Raw genomic sequence first — 19,484 nt, forward strand, 5'->3', positions numbered from 1 at the left:
CGGCTCCACCGGTCATTATTCAGCTGTCAGCGGCCGGGGGGGGGGGGTTATTAATGGGCAGACAATGGGCCCCCCCCCCGGCTGCAGGTTGGGGGCCCTGTAGGTGCGGGGGAAGCCTAATCCCGGCTACTCACTTTCCAATCCATAATCTCCAGACTTCGGACAGATGTAAAATGAAAGAAATAAAATCAATATTAATTCCAGATCTGAAGATGATTTAAATGAAGAGGAGATGAGAAGTTGTGCGCTTCTTCCCGCCATTCTCATTACAATCCGATCGGAGACGACAATTACCAGGACTGAAGTCTATGGAGATCTATCCCCACCGCCTCTGAGAGACCCAACGCAGATCTGAGATATCTGTGCAACCAGATTGTCCAGACCAGACAGGAAAGTGAGGTCCACTCTTCTGAGGCAGGTCCAGGTCTTCTAGAAACGTGAGGTCCACTCTTATGAGGCAGGTCCAGGTCTTCTGGAGTTGTGAGGTCCACTCTTCTGAGGCAGGTCCAGGTCTTCTAGAAACGTGAGGTCCACTCTTATGAGGCAGGTCCAGGTCTTCTAGAAACGTGAGGTCCACTCTTCTGAGGCAGGTCCAGGTCTTCTGGAATTGTGAGGTCCACTCTTCTGAGGCAGGTCCAGGTCTTCTAGAAACGTGAGGTCCACTCTTCTGAGGCAGGTCCAGGTCTTCTGGAGTTGTGAGGTCCACTCTTCTGAGGCAGGTCCAGGTCTTCTGGAGTTGTGAGGTCCACTCTTCTGAGGCAGGTCCAGGTCTTCTGGAAATGTGAGGTCCACTCTTCTGAGGCAGGTCCAGGTCTTCTGGAATTGTGAGGTCCACTCTTCTGAGGCAGGGTCCAGGTCTTCTAGAAACGTGAGGTCCACTCTTCTGAGGCAGGTCCAGGTCTTCTAGAAACGTGAGGTCCACTCTTCTGAGGCAGGTCCAGGTCTTCTGGAAACGTGAGGTCCACTCTGCTGAGGCAGGTCCAGGTCTTCTGCAATTGTGAGGTCCACTCTTCTGAGGCAGGTCCAGGTCTTCTGGAGTTGTGAGGTCCACTCTTCTGAGGCAGGTCCAGGTCTTCTGGAATTGTGAGGTCCACTCTTCTGAGGCAGGTCCAGGTCTTCTGGAGTTGTGAGGTCCACTCTTCTGAGGCAGGTCCAGGTCTTCTGGAATTGTGAGGTCCACTCTTCTGAGGCAGGTCCAGGTCTTCTAGAAACGTGAGGTCCACTCTTATGAGGCAGGTCCAGGTCTTCTAGAAACGTGAGGTCCACTCTTCTGAGGCAGGTCCAGGTCTTCTGGAATTGTGAGGTCCACTCTTCTGAGGCAGGTCCAGGTCTTCTAGAAACGTGAGGTCCACTCTTCTGAGGCAGGTCCAGGTCTTCTGGAGTTGTGAGGTCCACTCTTCTGAGGCAGGTCCAGGTCTTCTGGAGTTGTGAGGTCCACTCTTCTGAGGCAGGTCCAGGTCTTCTGGAAATGTGAGGTCCACTCTTCTGAGGCAGGTCCAGGTCTTCTGGAATTGTGAGGTCCACTCTTCTGAGGCAGGGTCCAGGTCTTCTAGAAACGTGAGGTCCACTCTTCTGAGGCAGGTCCAGGTCTTCTAGAAACGTGAGGTCCACTCTTCTGAGGCAGGTCCAGGTCTTCTGGAAACGTGAGGTCCACTCTGCTGAGGCAGGTCCAGGTCTTCTGCAATTGTGAGGTCCACTCTTCTGAGGCAGGTCCAGGTCTTCTGTAGTTGTGAGGTCCACTCTTCTGAGGCAGGTCCAGGTCTTCTGGAATTGTGAGGTCCACTCTTCTGAGGCAGGTCCAGGTCTTCTGGAGTTGTGAGGTCCACTCTTCTGAGGCAGGTCCAGGTCTTCTGGAAACGTGAGGTCCACTCTTCTGAAGCAGGTCCAGGTCTTCTGGAAACGTGAGGTCCAGTCTTCTGAGGCCGGTCCCGGTCTTCTGGAATTGTGAGGTCCACTCTTCTGAGGCAGGTCCAGGTCTTCTAGAAACGTGAGGTCCACTCTTCTGAGGCAGGTCCAGGTCTTCTGGAAACATGAGGTCCACTCTTCTGAAGCCGGTCCCGGTCTTCTGGAAACGTGAGGTCCACTCTTCTGAGGCAGGTCCAGGTCTTCTAGAAATGTGAGGTCCACTCTTCTGAGGCAGGTCCAGGTCTTCTGGAAATGTGAGGTCCACTCTTCTGAGGCAGGGTCCAGGTCTTCTGGAATTGTGAGGTCCACTCTTCTGAGGCAGGGTCCAGGTCTTCTGGAATTGTGAGGTCCACTCTGCTGAGGCAGGTCCAGGTCTTCTGGAAATGTGAGGTCCACTCTTCTGCGGCAGGTCCAGGTCTTCTGGAAATGTGAGGTCCACTCTTCTGAGGCAGGTCCAGGTCTTCTGGAGTTGTGAGGTCCACTCTTCTGCGGCAGGTCCAGGTCTTCTGGAAATGTGAGGTCCACTCTTCTGAGGCAGGTCCAGGTCTTCTGGAAACGTGAGGTCCTCATAGAATATTCTAGTGAAATGTCTTGTGAGGTCTTCAGGACCCAGATTTGCTCTTGTTGCGGGTGAAGGTCTTCTCTTCTGCGGCCCATGGTCTTGCAGTAACTCTTGGGTTAATCCTTTCATTTGTCAAGGACTTTTTACAATGTTTCTCCTCTTGGTGCTAACTGTAGCTGTAATTCAGGGAACCCCTCAGGGGTGACTACAGGTCCACCTTTGCAGTATTTTAGGTCCTCTGTGCAGGTAACTCAGGGTCTTGTAGATGCTCAAAGTCTTCTGTTTGCACCAAAGGGCCTCTAGGACCCTGTGGGCCTCTTCGTTGTAGTCCGGGGTCTTCTCCTGATGCCCTCAGAATAATTTTACCAGAACTTGAAGAGTAGCTCAGTGTCCACTCTTTATGGTCTATTATGGGGGTCATTCATGGATTACTTTTGGGGTGACTTGATCTCTTAGAGTAGCCCAGGCTCTGCACTTAGGGGTTACTGGATCTTCTACCAATACTTAAGGGTCTTCACTCCAGTCATAGGATCTCTCTATATTTGATGGCGATATCTCAGCGTCCTCACTTGGGGGGCTTAATCTTCTGGGAGTATCTCAGGGTCTTCTCTCGGAGGGACTGTATGTTCTGGGGTATCTCAGGGTCTTCTATTGGGGGGACTGTATGTTCTGGGGGTATCTCAGGGTCTTCTCCTGGGGGACTGTAGGTTCTGGGGGTATCTCAGGGTCTTTTCTTGGGGGGACTGTAGGTTCTGGGGGTATCTCAGGGTCTTCTCCTGGGGGACTGTAGGTTCTGGGGGTGTATCAGGGTCTTCTTTTGGGGGACTGTAGGTTCTGGGGGTATCTCAGGGTGTTCTATTTAGGGGACTGTAAGTTCTGGGGGTATCTCAGGGTCTTCTATTGGGGGGACTGTATGTTCTGGGGGTATCTCAGGGTCTTCTATTGGGGGGACTGTATGTTCTGGGGGTATCTCAGGGTCTTCTATTGGGGGGACTGTATGTTCTGGGGGTATCTCAGGGTCTTCTATTGGGGGGACTGTATGTTCTGGGGGTATCTCAGGGTCTTCTATTGGGGGGACTGTATGTTCTGGGGGTATCTCAGGGTCTTCACTTGGGGGGACTGTATGTTCTGGGGGTATCTCAGAGTCTGGGGGGGGACTGTAGGTTCTGGGGGTATCTCAGAGTCTGGGGGGGGACTGTAGGTTCTGGGGGTGTCTCAGGGTCTGGGGCGGGGACTGTAGGTTCTGGGGGTGTCTCAGGGTCTGGGGGGGGACTGTAGGTTCTGGGGGTATCTCAGAGTCTGGGGGGGACTGTAGGTTCTGGGGGTATCTCAGAGTCTTCTCTTGGGGGGACTGTATGTTCTGGGGGTGTCTCAGGGTCTTCTCTTGGGGGTACTGTATGTTCTGGGGGTGTCTCAGAGTCTGGGGGGGGACTGTAGGTTCTGGGGGTGTCTCAGAGTCTGGGGGGGGACTGTAGGTTCTGGGGGTGTCTCAGAGTCTGGGGGGGGACTGTAGGTTCTGGGGGTATCTCAGGGTCTGGGGGGGACTGAATCCTCTGGGGGTATCTCAGGGTCTGGGGGAGGACTGAATCCTCTGGGGGTATCTCAGAGTCTGGGGGGGGACTGTAGGTTCTGGGGGTGTCTCAGGGTCTGGGGCGGGGACTGTAGGTTCTGGGGGTATCTCAGAGTCTGGGGGGGGGATGTCTCTGTTCCAGGTCGCACCCTTCTGCCCTCTGCCCCCCTTGGCACAGGCTTCGGCGCCGCCCACCTTCTCTCTTTGGGTAAAGTTACAAAGAAATAAGATCATTTTCGTTTCTTAAAGAAATGATTTTTTTGCATCTTCCAAACATTTTCATCACCTCAGAAAGTCAACAGATCTTCAAACCAGCGAACGAGGGAAGTATCGATCCGATCAGATCGGTGCGAGGGGGAACCGTTTTATGTCGGTCTTCAAAGACTTTGGGCAAAATATTGAGTTTTCAGACACTTTTCTCTCCGCTGCATCATAATCATCACCCGACACAGGTAACCCCCGCACTGCCGGAGAGGAGGAGGCTCCAAACCTCTATCTATCTATCTCCTATCTATCTATCTCCTATCTATCTATCTATCTCCTATCTCCTATCTATCTATCTATCTATCTATCTCCTATCTATCTATCTATCTATCTATCTATCTCCTATCTATCTATCTATCTATCTATCTATCTCCTATCTATCTATCTCCTATCTCCTATCTCCTATCTCCTATCTATCTATCTATCTATCTATCTATCTATCTATCTATCTCCTATCTATCTCCTATCTATGTATCTATCTATCTATCTATCTATCTCCTATCTATCTATCTATCTCCTATCTATCTATCTATCTCCTATCTATCTATCTATCTATCTATCTCCTATCTATCTATCTCCTATCTCCTATCTCCTATCTCCTATCTATCTATCTATCTATCTATCTATCTATCTATCTATCTATCTATCTATCTCCTATCTATCTCCTATCTATGTATCTATCTATCTATCTATCTATCTCCTATCTATCTATCTATCTATCTATCTATCTATCTATCTATCTATCTCCTATCTATCTCCTATCTATCTCCTATCTATCTATCTATCTATCTATCTATCTCCTATCTATCTATCTCCTATCTATCTATCTATCTATCTATCTATCTCCTATCTATCTATCTATCTCCTATCTATCTATCTATCTATCTATCTATCTATCTATCTATCTCCTATCTATCTCCTATCTATCTATCTCCTATCTATCTATCTATCTATCTCCTATCTATCTATCTATCTATCTATCTCCTATCTATCTGTCTATCTCCTATCTATCTATCTCCTATCTATCTATCTCCTATCTATCTCCTATCTATCTATCTCCTATCTATCTATCTATCTATCTCCTATCTATCTCCTATCTATCTATCTATCTATCTATCTATCTATCAATCTATCTATCTATCAATCTATCTATCTCCTATCTATCTATCTCCCTATCTATCTATCTATCTCCTATCTATCTATCTCCTATCTATCTCCTATCTATCTATCTATCTATCTATCTATCTCCTATCTATCTATCTATATCTATCTATCTCCTATCTATCTATCTCCTATCTATCTATCTATCTATCTATCTATCTATCTATCTATCTCCTATCTATCTATCTATATCTATCTATCTCCTATCTATCTATCTATCTATCTATCTCCTATCTATCTATTTCCTATCTATTTGTCTCCCTTTTCCTTCCTGTCTTTCTTTCCTGCACTCATTACATTATGGGGGTCATTTATCTCAGTCTGATGCGCCGTTTTGTGTTATATTTTAGTGACGCTCTGAGTGCATTGTGTTATTGCTGGATTTCTCCGTGTCGCAGTTTCCTGCTTTTCCTCATTTATCTTTGTATTTCTCCAGATGTTTGCGTCTCATATAACATTGATTTGCGCTTTATGGGTGCAAATAATTGTGCAATCACCATCAGTCCTGGCCGTGCGCAGGAAAGGCGAGGTGCAAAAATAACCGAACAAAAGGCGCGAAAGGAGCTGAGAGAAGGGAACCAGATGAATGACCCCCGATGGCTACGACTCATGGAGATTGCTCCTTCTATTTCCCTGGATTCTTTCTATTACAAATACTTTATAGATTTTCCTTTTTACATCTATTGGTTCATCATATTTTTGTTTTCTACTGATTTCCTTCTTTCTTCCATTCTTTCCATCCTTCTTCTTATTCCTTCTCACCTCCTTCATTCCTTCACTTTCTTCCTTAATGTCCTTGTATCTTGTGTATTCACTTCTTTATTTCTTCCCTTTTAATTCTTTCTATCTTCCCTTCTATTATTTCTTTCATTTTGACATCAATTTCCTTTCTTTTTATTATTCCTTCTTTCCTTCTTCCTTTCTTTCTTTTTCTTCCTTTCTTTCACTTTCTTCCTTTCTTTCACTTTCTTCCTTTCTTTCTTTTTCTTTTTTCTTCCTTTCTTTCACTTCCTTTCTTGCTTTTTCTTCCTTTCTGTCTTTCTTTTTCTTCCTTTCTTTCTTGCTTTTTCTTCCTTTCTTTCACTTTCTTTCCTCCTTTCTTTCACTTTCCTCCTTTCTTTCACTTTCTTCCTTTCTTTCTTTTTCTTCCTTTCTTTCACTTTCTTCCTTCCTTTCTTTCACTTTCTTCCTTCCTTTCTTTCACTTTCTTCCTTTCTTTCTTTCTTTCTTTCTTCCTTTCTTTCTTTCTTTTTCTTCCTTTCTTTCACTTTGTTTCTTCCTTTCTTTCACTTTCTTCCTTTCTTTCACTTTCTTCCTTTCTTTCTTTTTCTTCCTTTCTTTCACTTTCTTCCTTCCTTTCTTTCACTTTCTTCCTTTCTTTCTTTCTTTCTTCCTTTCTTTCTTTCTTTTTCTTCCTTTCTTTCTTGCTTTTTCTTCCTTTCTTTCACTTTCTTTCTTCCTTTCTTTCACTTTCTTCCTTTCTTTCACTTTCTTCCTTTCTTTCTTTTTCTTCCTTTCTTTCACTTTCTTCCTTTCTTTCTTTCTTTCTTTCTTCCTTTCTTTCTTTCTTTTTCTTCCTTTCTTTCACTTTCTTTCTTCCTTTCTTTCACTTTCTTTCTTCCTTTCTTTCACTTTCTTCCTTTCTTTCACTTTCCTCCTTTCTTTCACTTTCCTCCTTTCTTTCACTTTCCTCCTTTCTTTCACTTTCCTCCTTTCTTTCACTTTCTTCCTTTCTTTCTTTTTCTTCCTTTCTTTCACTTTCTTCCTTCCTTTCTTTCACTTTCTTCCTTCCTTTCTTTCACTTCCTTCCTTCCTTCCTTTCTTTCTTTCTTCCTTCCTTCCTTCCTTCCTCCCTTACTTTTTCTTTCTTTCTTTCTTTCTTTCTTTCTTCCTTACTTTTTCTTTTTTTCCTTTCTTTCTTCCTTACTTTACCCTCTATTCTATCTCTCTCTTACATTTATTTTCTTTTTCTTCTATCTTTCGTTGCCCCGGTGGTGTAATGAGCAGTTGCCCTCTTGCCCCTGTCCCCTCCCCTATTAGAAGGTAGTTGTGTGACATTTGATCTGGGATTTGACATGAAAGCTTCTCTGTAGTTGTTAGTTAAGATCCTGTCATTGATCCCCATTGATTAAGTCGGGTTTATTGTAACACGCAGCTTCTTGTTGGGTGGGGGGGGGGGCTGTATGGGAGGGGGGGCTGCTGTATGGGAGGGGGGGCTTCTGTGGATGAGGGGGTGGGGCTTCTGTGGATGAGGGGGGGGGGGCTGCTGTATGGGAGGGGGGGCTGCTGTATGGGAGGGGGGCTTCTGTGGATGAGGGGGGGCTGTGGATTTGTAGCTTTGCCGGGGGTTATAAAACAATGAGGTTATGACTAGAAAAAAAACCACTTCCCTCCTTTCAACTCTTCCAAACGCTGCCGTCGGATATATAAATCGATAATTAATGACGATGAATAATTTACCACATTGATTTGGCTTGTGTGTCTCTATACGGAGCCGCACCGTGTGCACGAGGACAGTGTTGCAGGAGGGCGCCGCTCCGTGTTGGTTTTCTGTGTTTGTTCATGATGTGGATTCTGTTTAAATAAATGCAAAGAAGAAGAAGAAAAAGAAGGAGAAGAAGAGAAGGAGGAGGGGGGGGGGGGCAACACGGAGGGGAGGGCGTGCGGCGCTGGAGCAGGGTGTGGGGCTATTCCCTCAGCTGCTTGTTATAACATTTCTCCAGGAGATTTGAGCAAGTTGAAAGCTCTTGTAACTAAAATCAAAACTAACAAGGAAATGATTGGTGTCTCTCATCTGGGCAGAGCGTCCTGGGGCCCGAGAGGGGATCTCTGGAATCGGCTTTGATTTCTAAAAAATGCATTACCTCCGAAATCAAACGAAACATTACTAAGAAAAGAAAGAGTCTGCGGAGAGGAGGGGGGAGCCGGCAGCGCATCTGGGCCGCTTCCTCTGCATCCATCGTGTAGTCGGGAGGACTCTGCTCCCCTGGCAGCGCCGCACATGTTGATATTGGATGTTGCGGTACCGCTGCAGGGTCGCACTCTTCTTCCAAGTCTCTGCCTTCTGTTGGTTTTGTAGATTTCTGCTCCACAACCTGTGGCTCCTCATCCGCGCCGCTCCCATACTGGGGGTTGTAGTCGCACAGATGATGCGATAGATCCAGCAGCTGAAAGTGAAGTTTCTGAGCCACGAACCCAAAAATCTAACCATTCCACATGTGCAATTCTTATGGCATGTGCGACCCTTTGGTACTGGGGCTATAGTGACACAGCGCCCCCTACAGCTATGGCCGTGGCTGCACACACATGGACTTTCTCTTGATCTTCCAGGAACTGGAGGTTTTTATTTAGAATCATATTAAACAAGCAAAGGCATATTGATCCTGTGTCAGGTCCATGTTCCCCGGAGTTCTCTCTGCCCCCCATCATTATACAATGTGCAGACTTCATCCCTCCTACCATTGAGAAACTGATCCAATTCATGGTCCTATTACTGATCCAAACATTAATCTCACTGGCGATCCCAACACTGATCCCATGGATGGTCCTAGCACTGATCCCATGGATGGTCCTAGCACTGATCCCATGGATGATCCTAGCACTGATCCCATGGATGATCCTAGCACTGATCCCATGGATGGTCCTAGCACTGATCCCATGGATGATCCTAGCACTGATCCCATGGATGGTCCTTGTACTGATCCCATGGATGGTCCTAGCACTGATCCCATGGATGGTCCTAGCACTGATCCCATGGATGATCCTAGCACTGATCCCATGGATGGTCCTAGCACTGATCCCATGGATGGTCCTTGCACTGATCCCATGGATGGTCCTAGCACTGATCCCATGGATGGTCCTAGCACTGATCCCATGGATGGTCCTAGCACTGATCCCATGGATGGTCCTAGCACTGATCCCATGGATAGTATTGGTACTGATCCCATGGATGGTCCTAGCACTGATCCCATGGATAGTATTGGTACTGATCCCATGGATGGTCCTAGCACTGATCCCATGGATGATCCTAGCACTGATCCCATGGATGGTCCTAGCACTGATCCCATGGATGGTCCTAGCACTGATCCCATGGATGGTCCTAGCACTGATCCCATGGATGGTCCTAGCACTGATCCCATGGATGATCCTAGCACTGATCCTTGTACTGATCCCATGGATGGTCCTTGTACTGATCCCATGGATGGTCCTAGCACTGATCCCATGGATGATCCTAGCACTGATCCCATGGATGATCCTAGCACTGATCCCATGGATGATCCTAGCACTGATCCCATGGATGGTCCTAGCACTGATCCCATGGATGATCCTAGCACTGATCCCATGGATGGTCCTAGCACTGATCCCATGGATGGTCCTAGCACTGATCCCATGAATGGACCTATTACTGATCCCATGGATGGTCCTTGTACTGATCCCATGGATGGTCCTAGCACTGATCCCATGGATGGTCCTAGCACTGATCCCATGGATGGTCCTAGCACTGATCCCATGGATGGTCCTAGCACTGATCCCATGGATGGTCCTAGCACTGATCCCATGGATGGTCCTAGCACTGATCCCATGGATGGTCCTAGCACTGATCCCATGGATGGTCCTAGCACTGATCCCATGGATGGTCCTAGCACTGATCCCATGGATGGTCCTAGCACTGATCCCATGGATGATCCTAGCACTGATCCCATGGATGATCCTAGCACTGATCCCATGGATGGTCCTAGCACTGATCCCATGGATGGTCCTAGCACTGATCCTTGTACTGATCCCATGGATGGTCCTTGTACTGATCCCATGGATGGTCCTAGCACTGATCCCATGGATGGTCCTAGCACTGATCCCATGGATGATCCTAGCACTGATCCCATGGATGGTCCTAGCACTGATCCCATGGATGATCCTAGCACTGATCCCATGGATGGTCCTTGTACTGATCCCATGGATGGTCCTAGCACTGATCCCATGGATGGTCCTAGCACTGATCCCATGGATGATCCTAGCACTGATCCCATGGATGGTCCTAGCACTGATCCCATGGATGATCCTAGCACTGATCCCATGGATGATCCTAGCACTGATCCCATGGATGGTCCTAGCACTGATCCCATGGATGGTCCTAGCACTGATCCCATGGATGGTCCTAGCACTGATCCCATGGATGATCCTAGCACTGATCCCATGGATGGTCCTAGCACTGATCCCATGGATGATCCTAGCACTGATCCCATGGATGGTCCTAGCACTGATCCCATGGATGGTCCTTGCACTGATCCCATGCAATGTTCTGGCACTGATCCACTTCTGTTATGTGGGTCTCTGCACTTCAGCACCTTGGACAGGGCCCTCATCCTATAGCATGTATATTACGTGTATAAATGGACTGAATGGGGCAAGGACTCCAGGTCCTCTGCTTACTCCCTGCTCTGTGTAAAACAAGCTATTGCTTCCTGTTATCAGCCATTCCAGGTCGGAGCAGTGGAGGTACGAGCAGCAGGAGTCCTGCTCCGCCGGGTGTCGCTCACAGTTGCTACTTAGTTGCAACTTTCCTAAATAGATAAAAAAGCAGCTTCATCTTTATAAGTAACGCAACTCATGTGCACAGGGACCACAGAGAGCTGCGGCAGGGGATCTCCTCTCCATCAGGGAGCTCTCTTCTAGGATCTCTCTTTTTTATCTGTCTCTTTCCCTGTCACTCTCTATCTATCTCTGTCACTAGTCTTCTGCCGCTCTTTATCTTTCAGCAGTCTCTTCTCCTCCTGTCTGTCTCAGTCTCTCAGCAGTCTCTTCTCCTCCTGTCTGTCTCAGTCTCTCAGCAGTCTCTTCACCTCCTGTCTGTCTCTCAGCAGTCTCTTCTCCTCCTGTCTCTCTCAGCAGTCTCTTCTCCTCCTGTCTGTCTCTCAGCAGTCTCTTCTCCTCCTGTCTGTCTCTCAGCAGTCTCTTCTCCTCCTGTCTCTCTCAGCAGTCTCTTCTCCTCCTGTCTGTCTCTCAGCAGTCTCCTCTCCTCCTGTCTGTCTCTCAGCAGTCTCTTCTCCTCCTGTCTGTCTCTCAGCAGTCTCTTCTCCTCCTGTCTGTCTCTCAGCAGTCTCTTCTCCTCCTGTCTGTCTCTCAGCAGTCTCTTCTCCTCCTGTCTGTCTCTCAGCAGTCTCTTCTCCTCCTGTCTGTCTCTCAGCAGTCTCTTCCTCGGTCTCTTCTCTTCTACTTCCAGTTCCTCTCTGTCAATTGAAAGTGAGAAACAAACAGAAAGTAATGAAGATAAAACCGAGAACCACAACACCCCCCCCCCCCCCAATGTAGAGAGAAGATACTGTAACTATATAAATATATGGAGATAGAGAGATAGATAGGAGATAGATAGATAGATAGATAGATACATAGATAGGAGATAGATAGATACATAGATAGATACATAGATAGGAGATAGATAGATAGATAGATACATAGATAGATAGGAGATAGATAGATAGGAGATAGATAGATACATAGATAGGAGATAGATAGATAGATAGATAGATAGATAGATAGATAGATAGATAGGAGATAGATAGATAGGAGATAGATAGATACATAGATAGGAGATAGATAGATAGATAGATAGATAGATACATAGATAGGAGATAGATAGATACATAGATAGATACATAGATAGGAGATAGATAGATAGATAGATACATAGATAGATAGGAGATAGATAGGAGATAGATAGATACATAGATAGGAGATAGATAGATACATAGATAGATACATAGATAGGAGATAGATAGATAGATACATAGATAGATAGGAGATAGATAGGAGATAGATAGATACATAGATAGGAGATAGATAGATACATAGATAGGAGATAGATAGATACATAGATAGGAGATAGATAGATACATAGATAGGAGATAGATAGATAGATAGATAGATAGATAGGAGATAGATAGATAGATAGATAGATAGATAGGAGATAGATAGGAGATAGATAGATACATAGATAGGAGATAGATAGATACATAGATAGATACATAGATAGGAGATAGATAGATAGATACATAGATAGATAGGAGATAGATAGGAGATAGATAGATACATAGATAGGAGATAGATAGATACATAGATAGGAGATAGATAGATACATAGATAGGAGATAGATAGATACATAGATAGGAGATAGATAGATAGATAGATAGATAGATAGGAGATAGATAGATAGATAGATAGATAGGAGATAGATAGGAGATAGATAGATAGATAGATAGATAGATAGATAGGAGATAGATAGATAGATAGATAGATAGATAGATAGGAGATAGATAGATAGGAGATAGATAGGAGATAGATAGATGGGAGATAGATAGATAGATAGGAGATAGATAGATAGGAGATAGATAGATAGGAGATAGATAGATAGATAGATAGATAGATAGGAGATAGATAGATAGATAGATAGATAGGAGATAGATAGATAGATAGATAGATAGATAGATAGATAGATAGATAGATAGATAGATAGATAGATAGGAGATAGATAGATAGGGGATAGATAGATAGATAGATAGATAGGAGATAGATAGATAGATAGATAGGAGATAGATAAATGATAGATAGATAGATAGATAGGAGATAGATAGATAGATAGATAGATAGGAGATAGATAGGAGAGAGATAGATAGATAGGAGATAGATAGGAGATAGATAGATAGATAGATAGATAGATAGATAGATAGATAGATAGATAGATAGATAGATAGGAGATAGATAGGGGATAGATAGATAGATAGATAGATAGATAGATAGATAGATAGGAGATAGATAGATAGATAGATAGATAGATAGGAGATAGATAGATAGATACATAGATACATAGATAAATGATAGATAGATAGATAGATAGATAGGAGATAGATAGATAGGAGATAGATAGGAGATAGATAGATAGATAGATAGATAGATAGATAGATAGGAGATAGATAGGAGAGAGATAGATAGATAGGAGATAGATAGGAGATAGATAGATAGATAGATAGATAGGAGATAGATAGGGGATAGATAGATAGATAGATAGATAGATAGATAGATAGATAGATAGGAGATAGATAGATAGATAGATAGATAGATAGATAGATAGATAGATAGGAGATAGGAGATAGATAGATAGGAGATAGATAGATAGATAGGAGATAGATAGATAGGAGATAGATAGATAGATAGGAGATAGATAGATAGATAGATAGATAGATAGATAGATACATAGATAGATACATAGATAGATAGATAGGAGATAGATAGATAGATAGGAGATAGATAGATATATAGATAGATAGATAGGAGATAGATAGATAGATAGATAGGAGATGGATAGGAGATAGATAGATATATAGATAGATAGATAGGAGATAGATATATAGATAGATAGATAGATAGGAGATAGATAGATACATAGATAGGAGATGGATAGGAGATAGATAGATATATAGATAGATAGGAGATAGATAGATAGATAGATAGATAGATAGATAGATAGATAGATAGGAGATAGATAGATAGATAGGAGATAGATAGATAGATAGATAGATATATAGATAGATAGATAGGAGATAGATAGATAGATAGATAGATAGATAGATAGATAGATAGATAGATAGGAGATAGATAGGAGATAGATAGATAGGAGATAGATAGATAGGAGATAGATAGATAGATAGATAGATAGGAGATAGATAGATAGGAGATAGATAGATAGGAGATAGATAGATAGATAGATAGATAGATAGATAGATAGATAGGAGATAGATAGATAGATAGGAGATAGATAGATAGATAGATAGATAGGAGATAGATAGATAGATAGATAGATAGATAGATAGATAGATAGGAGATAGATAGATAGATATTATAGAGGTGTGTTATGTTGTGTTGTGTTGTTCTGTTGCTGTATAATGTTTCCTGTAGTTTCCTCTGGAAGGAGATGAGGGTCTTACTCCCCCCATTACACCCGCAGCTTCCATGTCACACAAGAGGCGTGAAGACAATCTCTGCCCCGGGCCCCACTTTCCGCTGCTCCCCATCTGCTGTTTGGTTGATCATTATCCGGCTCTGACTTCTCTTATATACAGCCGGGGGGCGCAAAGCAGGACTAGAGGAGAGATCAAGCGCAGGAGGGGGCTCCGAGAAGAATGGGGACTCACAGAGGAGGGGGGCTCACAGAGGGAGGGGGCTCAGAGAGGAGGGGGCTCAGAGAGGAGGGGGGCTCAGAGAGGAGGGGGGCTCACAGAGGGAGGGGGCTCAGAGAGGAGGGGGGCTCACAGAGGGAGGGGGCTCAGAGAGGAGGGGGCTCAGAGAGGAGGGGGGCTCAGAGAGGAGGGGGGCTCACAGAGGGAGGGGGCTCAGAGAGGAGGGGGGCTCACAGAGGGAGGGGGCTCAGAGAGGAGGGGGGCTCACAGAGGGAGGGGGCTCAGAGAGGAGGGGGGCTCACAGAGGGAGGGGGCTCAGAGAGGAGGGGGGCTCACAGGAGGGGGGGTCACAGAGGAGGGGGGCTCACAGAGGGAGGGGGCTCACAGAGGGAGGGGGCTCAGAGAGGAGGGGGGCTCACAGAGGGAGGGGGCTCACAGAGGAGGGGGCTCTGAGAAGAATGGGGGCTCCGAGAGGAGGGGGGCTCACAGAGGGAGGGGGCTCAGAGAGGAGGGGGGCTCACAGAGGGAGGGGGCTCACAGAGGAGGGGGCTCCGAGAAGAATGGGGGCTCACAGAGGAGGGGGGCTCACAGAGGGAGGGGGCTCAGAGAGGAGGGGGGCTCACAGAGGGAGGGGGCTCACAGAGGAGGGGGCTCCGAGAAGAATGGGGGCTCCGAGAGGAGGGGGGCTCAGAGAGGAGGGGGCTCCGAGAAGAATGGGGGCTCACAGAGGGAGGGGGCTCAGAGAGGGAGGGGGCTCAGAGAGGAGGGGGGCTCAGAGAGGAGGGGGGCTCAAAGAGGGAGGGGGCTCACAGAGGGAGGGGGCTCACAGAGGGAGGGGGCTCAGAGAGGAGGGGGGCTCACAGGAGGGGGGGTCACAGAGGAGGGGGGCTCAGAGAGGGAGGGGGCTCAGAGAGGGGGGGCTCAAAGGAGGGGGCTCACAGAGGAGGGGGCTCAAAGAGGGAGGGGGCTCACAGAGGAGGGGGGCTCACAGAGGAGGGAACTAAAAGAGGAGGCTCACTGAGGATGGGGCTGACAGAGGAGGGGGGCTGACAGAGGAGGGGGGCTCATAGAACAGGGGGCTCATAGAGGAGGGGGGTCACAGAGGAGGCTCACAGAGGAGGGGTCTCATAGAGGCTGGGGCTCGTAGAGGAGGGGTCTCACTGAGGATGGGGCTGACAGAGGAGGGGTCTCACAGAGGAGGGGTCTCATAGAACAGGGGGCTCATAGAGGCGGGGGCTCAGAGAGGAGGGGTCTCATAGAACAGGGGGCTCATAGTGGAGAGGGCTCAGAGAGGAGGGGGCTCACAGAGGAGGGGGCTCACAGAGAAGGGGGGCTCACAGAGGGAGGGGGCTCACAGAGGGAGGGGGCTCAGAGAGGAGGGGGGCTCAGAGAGGAGGGGGGCTCACAGGAGGGGGGTCACAGAGGAGGGGGGCTCAGAGAGGGAGGGGGCTCAGAGAGGGGGGGCTCAAAGGAGGGGGCTCACAGAGGAGGGGGGCTCACAGAGGAGGGGGCTCAAAGAGGGAGGGGGCTCACAGAGGAGGGGGGCTCACAGAGGAGGGAACTAAAAGAGGAGGCTCACTGAGGATGGGGCTGACAGAGGAGGGGGGCTGACAGAGGAGGGGGGCTCATAGAACAGGGGGCTCATAGAGGAGGGGGGTCACAGAGGAGGCTCACAGAGGAGGGGTCTCATAGAGGCTGGGGCTCGTAGAGGAGGGGTCTCACTGAGGATGGGGCTGACAGAGGAGGGGTCTCACAGAGGAGGGGTCTCATAGAACAGGGGGCTCATAGAGGCGGGGGCTCAGAGAGGAGGGGGGCTCACAGAGGAGGGGGATCAGAGAAGTCTCATGTACTGTGCACTGTGGACATTTATGGGGGACCTCTTGCTTCCTTCTTCATGTTATTAGCTCATCTGCCCTTGCACTTGTTCATGGTCCTGAATCTGCTGGGGGTAGTAGTCTTCTTATATTCCTCAGGTTCTTAGCTCATCTGCTTTTGTACTTATTGAGTGTCCAGAAACTTTTTGTGTAATTGTCTTTAAGTCTTTTTGTACTTAGCTCCTCTACTCTTGCACTTGTTAAGGGTTCACGATCTGCTGGGGGTAGTAGTCTTCTTGTATTCTTCATGTTCTTAGCTCCTCTGCTCTTGCACTTGTTAAGGGTTCACGGTCTGCTGGGGGTAGTAGTCTTCTTGTATTCTTCATGTTCTTAGCTCCTCTGCTCTTGCACTTGTTAAGGGTTCGCGATCTGCTGGGGGTAGTAGTCTTCTTGTATTTTTCATGTTCTTAGCTCCTCTGCTCTTGCACTTGTTAAGGGTTCACGGTCTGCTGGGGGTAGTAGTCTTCTTGTATTCTTCATGTTCTTAGCTCCTCTGCTTTTCGACTTGTTAAGGGTTCACGATTTGCTGGGGGTAGTAGTCTTCTTGTATTCTTCATGTTCTTAGCTCCTCTGCTCTTGCACATGTTGAGGGTTCACGATCTGCTGGGGGTAGTAGTCTTCTTGTATTCTTCATGTTCTTAGCTCCTCTGCTCTTGCACATGTTGAGGGTTCACGATCTGCTGGGGGTAGTAGTCTTCTTGTATTCTTCATGTTCTTAGCTCCTCTGCTATTGCACATGTTGAGGGTTCACGATCTGCTGGGGGTAGTAGTCTTCTTGTATTCTTCATGTTCTTAGCTCCTCTGCTCTTGCACATGTTGAGGGTTCACGATCTGCTGGGGGCAGTAGTCTTCTTGTATTCTTCATGTTCTTAGCTCCTCTGCTCGTGCACTTGTTAAGGGTTCACGATCTGCTGGGGGTTGTAGTCTTCTTGTATTCTTCATGTTCTTAGCTCCTCTGCTCTTGCACATGTTGAGGGTTCACGATCTGCTGGGGGCAGTAGTCTTCTTGTATTCTTCATGTTCTTAGCTCCTCTGCTCTTGCACTTGTTAAGGGTTCACGATCTGCTGGGGGTTGTAGTCTTCTTGTATTCTTCATGTTCTTAGCTCCTCTGCTCTTGCACATGTTAAGGGTTCACGATCTGCTGGGGGTAGTAGTCTTCTTGTATTCTTCATGTTCTTAGCTCCTCTGCTCTTGCACTTGTTGTGGCCTCATGATCTTCTTGTCTAATGTCTCTTATGATCTTAGTTTTTCTGCTCCTGCACTTGTGGATGGTCCAGGATGTCGGGGGTAGTAGTTTTCTTCAGATTTATAGCTCCTCCTCTCTTGCACTTGTTGAAGGTTCGGATCTCCTGTATCTTCTCCTTTATGTTCTTCGCTTCTCTGCTCTTTCACTTCTTGAGGGTCCAAGATCTACTTAGGAGAGTCGGTTTTTTGACTTCTTCGTGTCCTTAGCTACTTTGCTCTTGTACTTGTAAAAGGTCCAAGATCTCCTGGGGGTAGTAGTCGTCTTCATGTTCGTAGCTCCTCTACTTTTGCAATTGTTGGGGGTTCGGGATTTCCTTGGTGGAATTATCTCCTTGTCTACTTCATGTTCTTGGCTCATCTGTTCTTACACTTGTTGAAGGTCCAGGATCTCCTGGGGGTAGTAGTGCTCTAGTCTTGTTCATGTTCTTAGCTCCTCTGTGCCTGCACTTGTTGAGGGTCCAGGATCTCCTGGGGGTAGTAGTTCTCTAGTCTTCTTCATGTGCTTAGCTCCTCTGTTCCTGCACTTGCTGAGGGTTAGGGATCTCCTGGGGGTTGTAGTTCTCTAGTCGTCTTCGAGTTCTTACTACCTCTCCTCCTGCACTTGTTGAGGGTCAGGGATCTCCTGGGGATTGTAGTTCTCTAGTCTTCTTCATGTGCTCCTCTGTGCCTGCACTTGCTGAGGGTCAGGGATCTCCTGGGGGTTGTAGTTCTCTAGTCTTCTTCATGTTCTTAGCTCCTCTGGTCCTGCAATTGTTGAGGGTCCAGGATCTCCTGGGGGTAGTAGTTCTGTAGCCTTCTTCATGTGCTTAGCTCCTCTGGTCCTGCACTTGCTGAGGGTTAGGGATCTCCTGGGGGTTGTAGTTCTCTAGTCGTCTTCGAGTTCTTACTACCTCTCCTCCTGCACTTGTTGAGGGTCAGGGATCTCCTGGGGATTGTAGTTCTCTAGTCTTCTTCATGTGCTTAGCTCCTCTGTGCCTGCACTTGCTGAGGGTCAGGGATCTCCTGGGGGTTGTAGTTCTCTAGTCTTCTTCATGTTCTTAGCTCCTCTGGTCCTGCAATTGTTGAGGGTCCAGGATCTCCTGGGGGTAGTAGTTCTGTAGCCTTCTTCATGTGCTTAGCTCCTCTGGTCCTGCACTTGCTGAGGGTTAGGGATCTCCTGGGGGTTGTAGTTCTCTAGTCGTCTTCGAGTTCTTACTACCTCTCCTCCTGCACTTGTTGAGGGTCAGGGATCTCCTGGGGATTGTAGTTCTCTAGTCTTCTTCATGTGCTCCTCTGTGCCTGCACTTGCTGAGGGTCAGGGATCTCCTGGGGGTTGTAGTTCTCTAGTCTTCTTCATGTTCTTAGCTCCTCTGGTCCTGCAATTGTTGAGGGTCCAGGATCTCCTGGGGGTAGTAGTTCTGTAGCCTTCTTCATGTGCTTAGCTCCTCTGGTCCTGCACTTGCTGAGGGTCAGGGATCTCCTGGGGATTGTAGTTCTCTAGTCTTCTTCATGTGCTTAGCTCCTCTCCTCCTGCACTTGTTGAGGGTCCAGGATCTCCTGGGGGTTGTAGTTCTCTAGTCTTCTTCATGCGCTTAGCTCCTCTGTGCCTGCACTTGCTGAGGGTCAGGGATCTCCTGGGGGTAGTAGTTCTCTAGTCTTCTTCATGCGCTTAGTTCCTCTGTGCCTGCACTTGCTGAGGGTCAGGGATCTCCTGGGGGTTGTAGTTCTCTAGTCTTCTTCATGTGCTTAGCTC

At 47.1% G+C, this 19,484-nt stretch overlaps 1 protein-coding gene across 1 annotated transcript in view; it reads left to right on the forward strand.

Moving 5' to 3' along the window:
- ERFL (ETS repressor factor like) overlaps window positions 1-19,484 on the forward strand; it is a 110,389-nt gene that overhangs the window by 71,982 nt on the left and 18,923 nt on the right. The gene's annotated exons all lie outside the window — the stretch shown is intronic.

Source organism: Engystomops pustulosus, chromosome 6, assembly GCF_040894005.1.
Source record: "Engystomops pustulosus chromosome 6, aEngPut4.maternal, whole genome shotgun sequence".
NCBI classification, from domain to species: domain Eukaryota; kingdom Metazoa; phylum Chordata; class Amphibia; order Anura; family Leptodactylidae; genus Engystomops; species Engystomops pustulosus.